This window comes from Cynocephalus volans, chromosome 7 (assembly GCF_027409185.1).
Source record: "Cynocephalus volans isolate mCynVol1 chromosome 7, mCynVol1.pri, whole genome shotgun sequence".
NCBI classification, from domain to species: Eukaryota; Metazoa; Chordata; class Mammalia; order Dermoptera; family Cynocephalidae; genus Cynocephalus; species Cynocephalus volans.
The window spans coordinates 15,866,507-15,876,132 of NC_084466.1; positions in this window are offsets into that span (position 1 = coordinate 15,866,507).

The following is a 9,626-nucleotide window of genomic DNA, read 5'->3' on the forward strand; positions in this document are numbered from 1 at the left end:
AAAATTTCAACACGGAAACTGCCGTTATCTTTTGTCTTTGGGAATAAGAACATGAATGCAGTGCAAATGGAAGTTTTTGAATGAGACTTTCATCTGTAGAAACAGATATAGTTTCCAGACCAAAGAATTCAGTGGAATATCATCTAAAATTCCCTTGGCTGTCAGAGGGATCCCAACTGAGCAGAAATCAAGAGGACTAAGTTTGCACCCCACCATCTCTTCTGGTTCAGGACTCCCTTGGTATCTTTTCCAAGCAGAGTTAAGTTAGGAAAGTGTTGATTTGTAAAGTGTAATTTTTGATAGCTGCTACATTACTTTAAAAAATATATGGCTTATTTATTTTTTAATTTTATTTTAACATTTACTTGTACATTTTTGTGGGGTACAGTGTGTTGTTTCAATGCATGCATACAGTGCACAATGATTCACTTAGGGTAGATAGCATAGTTGTGTACCCACTAATCCACCACTTCTCCTCCCTCAAGCCCCCTCCCCTCCTGGCCTCTAGTAACCATTATTCTACTCTCTACTTCCATGAGAACCACTTCCTTTTTCTTTGTTTTAGAATCCACATATGAGTGAGGTCATGTGTTTGTCTTTCTGTGCCTGATTCACTTCACTTAACACAGTGGTTTCCAGTTCCTTCCATGTTGCTGCAAGTGATAGCATATCATTTGTTTTTATAGCCAAATAGTATTTCATTGTGTATATATACTCCAGTTTGTTTGTTTGTTGTCCATTCATCCATTAATGGGCATTTAGGTTGACTCCATCTCTTGGAGACTGTGAGTAGCGTTGCAATGAACATGGGAGTACAGGTGTCTTTTTCATATATTGATTTCATTTCCTTTGGGTATGTACCCAGTAGTGGGATAACTGGGTCATAAGGTAGATCTATTTTTAGTTCGCTGAAGAAACTCCATACTGTTTTCCACAATGTCTGTACCAATTTATGTTGCCACCAGCAATGTAGGAGAGTTCCTTTTTCTCTGCATCTTCATCAGCATTTGTTATTTTATGTCTTGTTGAGAATAGGCCATTCTAACTGAAGTGAGATGACATACCACGGTGGTTTTAATTTGCATTTCCCTCATGATTAGTGATTTTCGGTATTTTTTCCCTGTGCGTGTTAGCCATTTGCATGTCTTCTTTTGATAAATGTCTGTTCAGGTCATTTCTTCATTTTTTAATTGGATTATTTCTTTTTTTGCTGTTGAGTTGTTTGAGTTCCTTATATGTTCTGGATATTAGCCCCTTGTCTGATGTGTATTTTGCAAACACTGTCTCCCATTCTGTGGGTTGTCTCTTCACTTTGTTGATACTATCCCTTGCTGTGCAGAAGCTTTTCAGTTTGATGTAGTCCTATTGGCATTAGGTGCCTGTGCCTTTGTAGTCTTGCTCAAAAAAGCACTGCCCATTTCCATTTCATTTCTATTTCATATAGCATTTCCCCTATGATTTCTTCGAGTAGTTTTATAGTTGGGAATCTTAAATTTAGGTCTTTGATCTATTTTGAGTTGATTTTTGTGTATTGTTGGAGTTTAGTTTCAATCTTCTGCATGTCCCCCTTTTTTTTTTTCTTTTTACAGAAAAAAAAAAAACAGTTCATGTGCTTATTCTTTACAGTGTGCTCGGCTTGGAGTGTACTACAGTGGAGACATTACAAATCAGAAGTAAGGAAGCAAGTGGAGCCATTAAACCATATAATAATGATGACAGTCATGATTATCATGATGATGATGATGATAGTGAACTTTTATAGTGCTTGGTTTAAAGCACTTTACATATATTAACTCACTTAATCCTTACAACAATGCTATGAATTGTAAATTGCTGTCATGATCCCCATTTTACAGATGGAACTGAAACACAAGAGAGATTAGGGGACTCCGCCAAGGTCATACAACTAGTAAATGGTGGAAACCGAGTTGAATTCAAATGATTTGTTGCAGGGTCTCCAATTGTAGTGGCTGGTTGAGCTGCTTTTCTAATCGATAAATATGCTTTGTTAGCATTTTTATTGTTACAGTCCATTTGCACTTATTGTTGCGTGAATAAAATGTAGTAAACTGGAAATCCATGTAGTTCAGTTGTCCCAGACCAGTTGATTTGCATGCTTGCACAGGTTAAGAAGAATGCCTCATATACAGCGAAGACTGAATAGATGTTAGCTCTTGTTATCAGCATACAGCATTATCCAGATTGTATATCTTAAAAAATACAGTAGTACCTCAGAAAATTAATTTTAAGGAAATAGATGTCCTTATGACAATGTTCTTCACATTCAAAGGATATCCTCCGTAATTTTGCTGATTCCTAGTCACCTGGAAGGAATGCTTGGAGCAATATGAAGAAGGCAGGTTCAGCCACTGGTGTCACCAACTCAACACCTTATCTCCTCCTTTATTATCTTCTTGTTTCCACTTCTTCCTCTTTCTTTTCTAGAACTTTCTTCATACTAAGTGAATGTATAAAATTTGCTTTCACCAAAAAGTTCAGAAACTTTATTAAAATGAAATTGTGCAGTGTTGGGTCTTTCTCTGAAAGATTAGTTTTCTTCCCATTCATCAGTTTTAAATAGAGCTTAATCGAAAATTTTATGACTCTGCTCAAATCTAAAGAAATCTGCAACCAGAAAAGATTGAGGGAGGACCCATCGAGGGAGGCACTGTTTGCATTGACATAATTTGCCTATTACTCTACTCTCCCTCCACTTAATTTATAACACAGGCTTTATATTTAATCAAATCATATGCATTCAGGCCTTTTGCTTACCAAGTTTCTCTGAGCATTAACTTGAAATTCCTTAATCATTTCTTTCAGGTAATCATTAGAACCTTGCTCTTAAAGTGCAATCTGCAGATCTCTGGAGGTCTTCCCAATCCTTTCAGCGGGTCCAGGAAGTCAAAAACATTTTTATGATACTACTAAGATGTTATTTGCCTCTTTCACTGTTTGTCATTTGCCCTGATTGTGCCTTAGCACAAAACAAGCCAGTGGCAATAAACTTTACTAACAATCTTTCCCACGTACTTGCAGGAAAAAGGAAAATTCCAGTCTCACTCGAGTGTTCCTAATGAAGCAGTTCAATTTATCATACTTTAAAAAATCTTGACTGTCAAGTGCATATCTTTTTAATGTTCCATGTGACAAAATGGGGAGCATATACAAAGCACTTCCGCATTCTGAAATTCACAGCTGTCTTGTGCAAAAGCATTTGTGCAATTGTTTGAGTTGCAAGCTGAAGTAGCTGCTTTTTTACTGAAACAGCCTTTTCACTTAAAAGAATGACTGATAGACAAACTATCATTATTCAGACTTCAGTATTTGTCAGACATTTTCTGAAAATCAACAAAATGTACTTGTCATTTCAAGGAATACAATTCACAATATTTGTTTCCAATGATAAAATTCAAGCTTTTCATGTGAAAATCAAAATTGTGCAAAACTTATGTCTTCCTCATGAGTTTGGCAGCTTTCCAATTCTTAAAGTTTTTTCTGATGAGAATATTAGCAAATGCTATTTTTTGGTATAGAATAATGAAATATGACAACATTGGGAAACTCTGTATAACTTAGTAAACCAATATTCTTCAAATAACCCATGAATGATATTAAAAAATCAGCAACATTAAAGATCCACTTCAAGTGAAAATAGACCAATAGCTTTTAATGTAAAAGATATGAAAGTATTTTGAGATGGTTTCAGATTTCACTTTGCAACTAACCTTTAAGAAACTATCATTTGCTGAGTTTTGGTGTAGTATCAAAGAAGAAAGTCCAAAATGATCTGAAAAGGCTTCTAAAATACTCCTCTCTTTTCCGACTACATATGTGTGAGGCTGGATGTTCTTTATATATTTCAACCAAAATCACATATCAAAATAGATTGAATTGGAATCCATCTGTCTTGTATTAAGCCAGACATTAAGGGAGCTTGCAAAAATTGTAAAACAATGCCATTTTCTCACTAATACTTTATGCTTTTTTTTTAAAAAAAATATATAGTTATATATATACACACACACACACATTATTTGTGCTAAAGTTTGATGGGTTTATAATCATCATTTTTAAATAAATTAATAAATTAATTTTTTAAAGTTAGTTTTAATTTCTAATATGCTGTACATTGATAGATATGAAGGTACTTCAAAAAAAATAGGGGAAAGATTGCTATTATCCTTTAATTCTATTTTTCCCCGAACTTTTTGAAGTACCCTTATATTACCTACATTAACTAAAGCTCCTTTAAATCCTCTGCTGTGGGTCAAATGTGTCCCCTGAAAGTTCAGATACTGGAAATTTAATCTCCACTGTAACAGTGTTAAGAGGGTAAGAAATCCAATGATGGTATTTGAAAGGTGGGGCCTTTAAAAGGTGAGTAGATTGTGACGAGTATGCCGTTGTGAAGGGCTTGATCCATGGATGGAGTAATAGGTGTGGTTCTGATGGCTGTCAAAGGAGAGCTCATCCCATTCTTACCATGTGATACCCTGGTTGCCACGGGACCCTGTAGTGAGTTCCCACACAGAAGGCTCTCAACAGATGTGTTCCTTGGGCTTCAGACTTCCCAGCATCTAAAACTGTAAGAAATAAATTTCATTTCTTCATAAATTACTCGGTTTCAGGTATTCTGTTACAAGCAACAGAAACAGACTAATATATCCTAAGTACTTTTTATGAGTTTAAAATGGTCCTGAGACCAAAAATTTTAAGAACTTCTGTTTTAGATAGTTGGCCTTAGTGGCCACAACCTCCATGCCTTCTGATGAGGGGGCTGCCATGCGGCAGTGCAAAGATCATAGGGCTGGAGTCTACAGACTTGAGTCTGATCATGACTGACCCATTTACCAGCTGCATGATCTTAGCTAAGTGACTTAGCACCACTGAACCCTCATTCCTTCATTTTTAAGGTGAAGATTAAAATAACTGCTTCTCAGAATGTTAGAAAGCTTGCATGAGTAGCCACAGGCAATGTGCCTGCCCTGGTGTCTGGAATATAGTATGCAATAAACATGTGTTAGCTCCTTTCTCTTTCTCCAGAGGCCTATATCTACCCTAAATTCCTTATTTTTCTCCCAATATTACAACAAAAGAACCTTTGCTTATTTCTTTCTTAATTTACTCTCTATTTCTCCTTGTGACAAGATCTTCCAACTAAAATAATAGCTTACATTTAAAGAATGCTTGCTATTTGCCAAGCATGGCTCTACGTACTTCATTTGTAGTAATTTATTTAATCCCCACAACTATCCTAAGAGTTAGGAACTTTTATACATATTTACACATAAGTAAATGGAAGCACAGACAATAACTAAGATTACACAACTAGTAAGTGTTGGAGCTGTGATTTGAACCCAGGCTGGCACTGAGTACAGGATCCCACTGGTTCTGTGTGTATCCAGTTAACACAGGACTAATGGAAAACCCACTTAATCACATCAATACAGGCTTATTTTAGACATTACAAAAGTTTTTTCTCTCCCCTTTAATCCATTGCAAAACAGACAGACTCGTTATCGTTTAAATGGATGAATGCAACCAACCCACTTACCCATTCCAAATGGCAGCTCTTTGTGACTGGAGTTACTTAAACACATCAGATAATTGCTTCTGGAAGATAAACAGAAACAATTTAATGTTCTTCTTCCAAATAGTTCATTGTAACCAATTGATTGGACCAACCTTCCATCATCAATTGTTACCTGAAAGCCTGCGTTGACTATCTTTAAATTGGCAGGTTTAGAGAGAATAGTTGATATTCTTGCTGATATCAGCATGTTTGCATCCACTGATACTGGAACTGTTTTTTTTTTTTTTTATAACATAATTACATAAATGTCTGACACACATTGTATACACACTCAAGTAGGAATTTCAAAACATGTCATAATTTTTAGAACAGATGCTGCAAAACTGCCAGAAGAATCTGAACAGGCCATTGTTTGGTGCCTGAGAATACTTCTCTTAATTTTCTTTTTCTTTATTTTTCTTGCCTAGGTGTAAAATGACTGTCATTATTTGTGTCATTTCTCCTGTGCCTAATCAAGTTAACTCACATCACCAAATATTTTTCTACAATAGGATCTAACTTTTATTATTCTCCCCTAGTTCAATGAAAAGCTTAGGTTCATAGAATATTAAAGCAGAAGGGGCCTTGAGGGACCATCTAGTTTATACCTCTCATTTTACAGGTGGGGAAATTACTGGTAAATAGTTCACAATGGAGAGTAGAGGCAGGGATCTGGAATGGGGGAAGGATGGAATTTCTTTTTCTAAATTTCCTTGTCAACTCTGGTGACCCAGTTTCTTCAGAATTCTTTTTCTCCACTATGTTTGTTGTTGCTGTAGTTGTTTTAAATCTCTGCCCTTTTCTCTTTTTCCTGATGTGAACTGAAAGACAGGACACAGATCATTCTCCTCCATACCCCCAAATTTCCATTCATTTGATGCCACCATGGGGAGCAGACTTTCACCGGGTATAAGTAGAAGTGACGTCATGGGAAGATTGTGTCTCATGACCACACAGGAGACGAATTTAAATTGAACATTAGATTCCTCTTTTTGTAAAAGTCTCTCAGCCAATTCTGATAACTTCTACCTTCTGGCATTTTTCACCAGGTTCTCTTTATGTCTCAAGCCAGTCTCCCAACCTCTGTCTGCTCTGTTTTCTCCCAGCTCAACACTGCCTTTTGCGGGATACAGTTCTTTAGTTTGCGTCTGTGTTGTTCCAGCTAACCCATCCCCTTGAGGCCTTACTTTCTGTTAGCTTCATCTTTTCAGTGTATTTTCCTAAATAAAAACATTTCTTTCCCTAGCAGGAACTCGGTGCCAACAATAAAATAATTTTATTTTTTACCTTCTCATATCATAACTGAAATATGTAGGCGAAAGTGTTTAATCCTACCAGGGAAGGTCACTATCTTAGTCAATTTGGGCTGCCTTAACAAAAATACTGGGTGGCTTACACAGCAAGCATTTATTTCTCACAGTTCTGGAGGCTGGAAGTCCAAGATCAAGGTGCCGGCAGATCCTTCCTGGTTTGCAGATGGCTACCTTCTTGCTGTGTCCTCACACGAACGAGAGACACACCATCTCTCTGGTGCCTCTTCTTATAAGGACACTAATTCCATTCACGAGGGCTCCATTTTTCATAACCTAACTACCACCCAAAGTTTCCACCTCCAAATACCATCGTATCAAGGCTTCGGTTTCAACATATGAATTTGGAGGGGGGTGAGCCCCTAGGAGTCAGGAAAAGTAACATTTTCTCCAGGAAATAAAGGAGGCAAAATTGGGGAGAAAAGCATATGGGGCAATAGACCCCATGGAGGTAAATACAGAACAAGCCACAAATTGTAGGGGGTAGTGGTGGCCTGAAGTTTCATGATTCCTATGGCTGGTAGATGATAGGCATGTGGATAGAGGGGCAGATAGTGAAAGGTCTTTGGATTGAGGTGGAGAGAGCACAGGCACCAGGTCTGTTACTCTGGGTCTTTAACCCCTCTCCTAATCAGAACTATTCAACTTCCACTCTGGTGGTACCTTTGTTGAGGCTGCCACATCTTTTTCTTGGACTATTACATAGTTTTAAGGTGCAGAGACAGGTAAGAACATGACACATCAGGAAAAATAGGCTGTTAACTTAGGGTGATTAGAGTAAAAATGTGTGGAAGATTGGTGAGAGACAAGCTGAAGAGAAATCGGGGCCAAGACTCCTTCCAATGTTGACTTTGCCATCTACTCAACTTTCTTTTAGATCCTAGCTAATTAGAAATTTACCCAAATTTATTTATTCAAACTCTAGGAAGAAGGATTCTCACCACAAAAATATTGTTTTCCACTCCTTTCTGAAAGAAGCATGAGCAATTTAAAATTCTAGCAAATTTCCAATGCAGCATAAAGTTTATTACAAAAGTGGATATCAGAATAACAATATTTTATTGATAGAGTTTGAAGAAATTACTTAGTAGAGAAGCTCCATGTTGACAAGAACTGGTTGTAATAACATTTAGTTATTCCAGACCATCTGTGTGAACATGGAAATAGCCTCATTATATGTAAACATATAATAATTCTGGTTATTAAAATTTGATTCTCTTTGTACTGTACTAAAACAAGAGGAGATGCAGAGAAGCTAAGGCACGTTTTCTATGAATGCGGAGTCAGGGAAACAACTAGATGTGGAAATCAACTATTGAGTTTGAAAATCTTGCCACATCTCCACATCTTGCCACACCATTGTACTGAGTGAATGAGGTTGTTCCTGTCAAGGTCCCTGATATCTGCTAAGCCCTTAATAAATGGTAGCACCCTGCCCTTGATTGGATAGGTAAAAGGTCTACTATCATCATTAGATTTCTACTTTTACAAGTTCTGTTTAGATTCCCTCCTGCTCTCACTCTAGTTGTATAAAATATAACAGTTTGTTGGATCTCTAGTATCTGCCAGGAACTATGCAAAATATTTTTCTTATGTATACATACACATACATATTTTTTCTCATGTATGTAACTATCCTGCAAAGTGGCTGTTGCTATCTCTATTTTACAGATGAGGCAAAAGCCTCAGCAATTGAATGAGTGCTCAAGACTGTACAAATGATTGGCCAATATTTAGTTCAGGTTCTTGGCTCTGTAAAACTAGCCCTTTTCTCTTCGCACCTTCCTGTTCTCATGACATCAGCTTTTCTTCCTGGTGGGACTTGTGAGAGGCTAATGAACCTTAAAGGCTTTTCGTCAATATACATTGCAAAAAGATAGCAACACTTTGAATCATGTAATTGTGGTTTTCATAGTTGAAGCACATTTACTGTTCATTCATTAGCTTTTGAAATTCTTTTTTTTTTTTAGATTTATTTATTTATTTATTTATTTTTTATTTATTTTTATTTTTATTTTTTATTTTATTTTATTTTTTTAAAATTTTATTTTGTCGATATACATTGTAGCTGATTATTGCTCCCCATCACCAAAACCTCCCTCCCTTCTCCCTCCCCCCTCCCCCCCAACAATGTCCTTTCTGTTTGCTTGTCGTATCAACTTCAAATAATTGTGGTTGTTATATCTTCTTCCCCCGCCGTTTGTGTGTGTGTGTGTGTGTGTGTGTGTGTGAATTTATATATTAATTTTTAGCTCCCTCCAATAAGTGAGAACATGTGGTATTTCTCTTTCTGTGCCTGACTTGTTTCACTTAATATAATTCTCTCAAGGTCCATCCATGTTGTTGCAAATGGCAGTATTTCATTCGTTTTTAAAATACTAGCAAACAGAATACAGCAACACATACGAAAAATTATTCATCACGATCAAGTGGGATTCATCCCAGGGATGCAAGGTTGGTTCAACATACGCAAATCAATAAATGTGATACACCATATTAATAAACTCAAACACAAGGACCATATGATCATCTCTATAGATGCCGAAAAAGCATTTGATAAAGTTCAGCACTCATTCATGACAAAGACCCTCTATAAGTTAGGTATAGAGGGAAAGTATCTCAACATAATTAAAGCCATATATGACAAACCCACTGCCAATATCATCCTGAATGGGGAAAAGCTGAAAGCTTTTCCTTTAAGAACAGAAACTAGACAAGGATGCCCACTCTCACCACTCCTA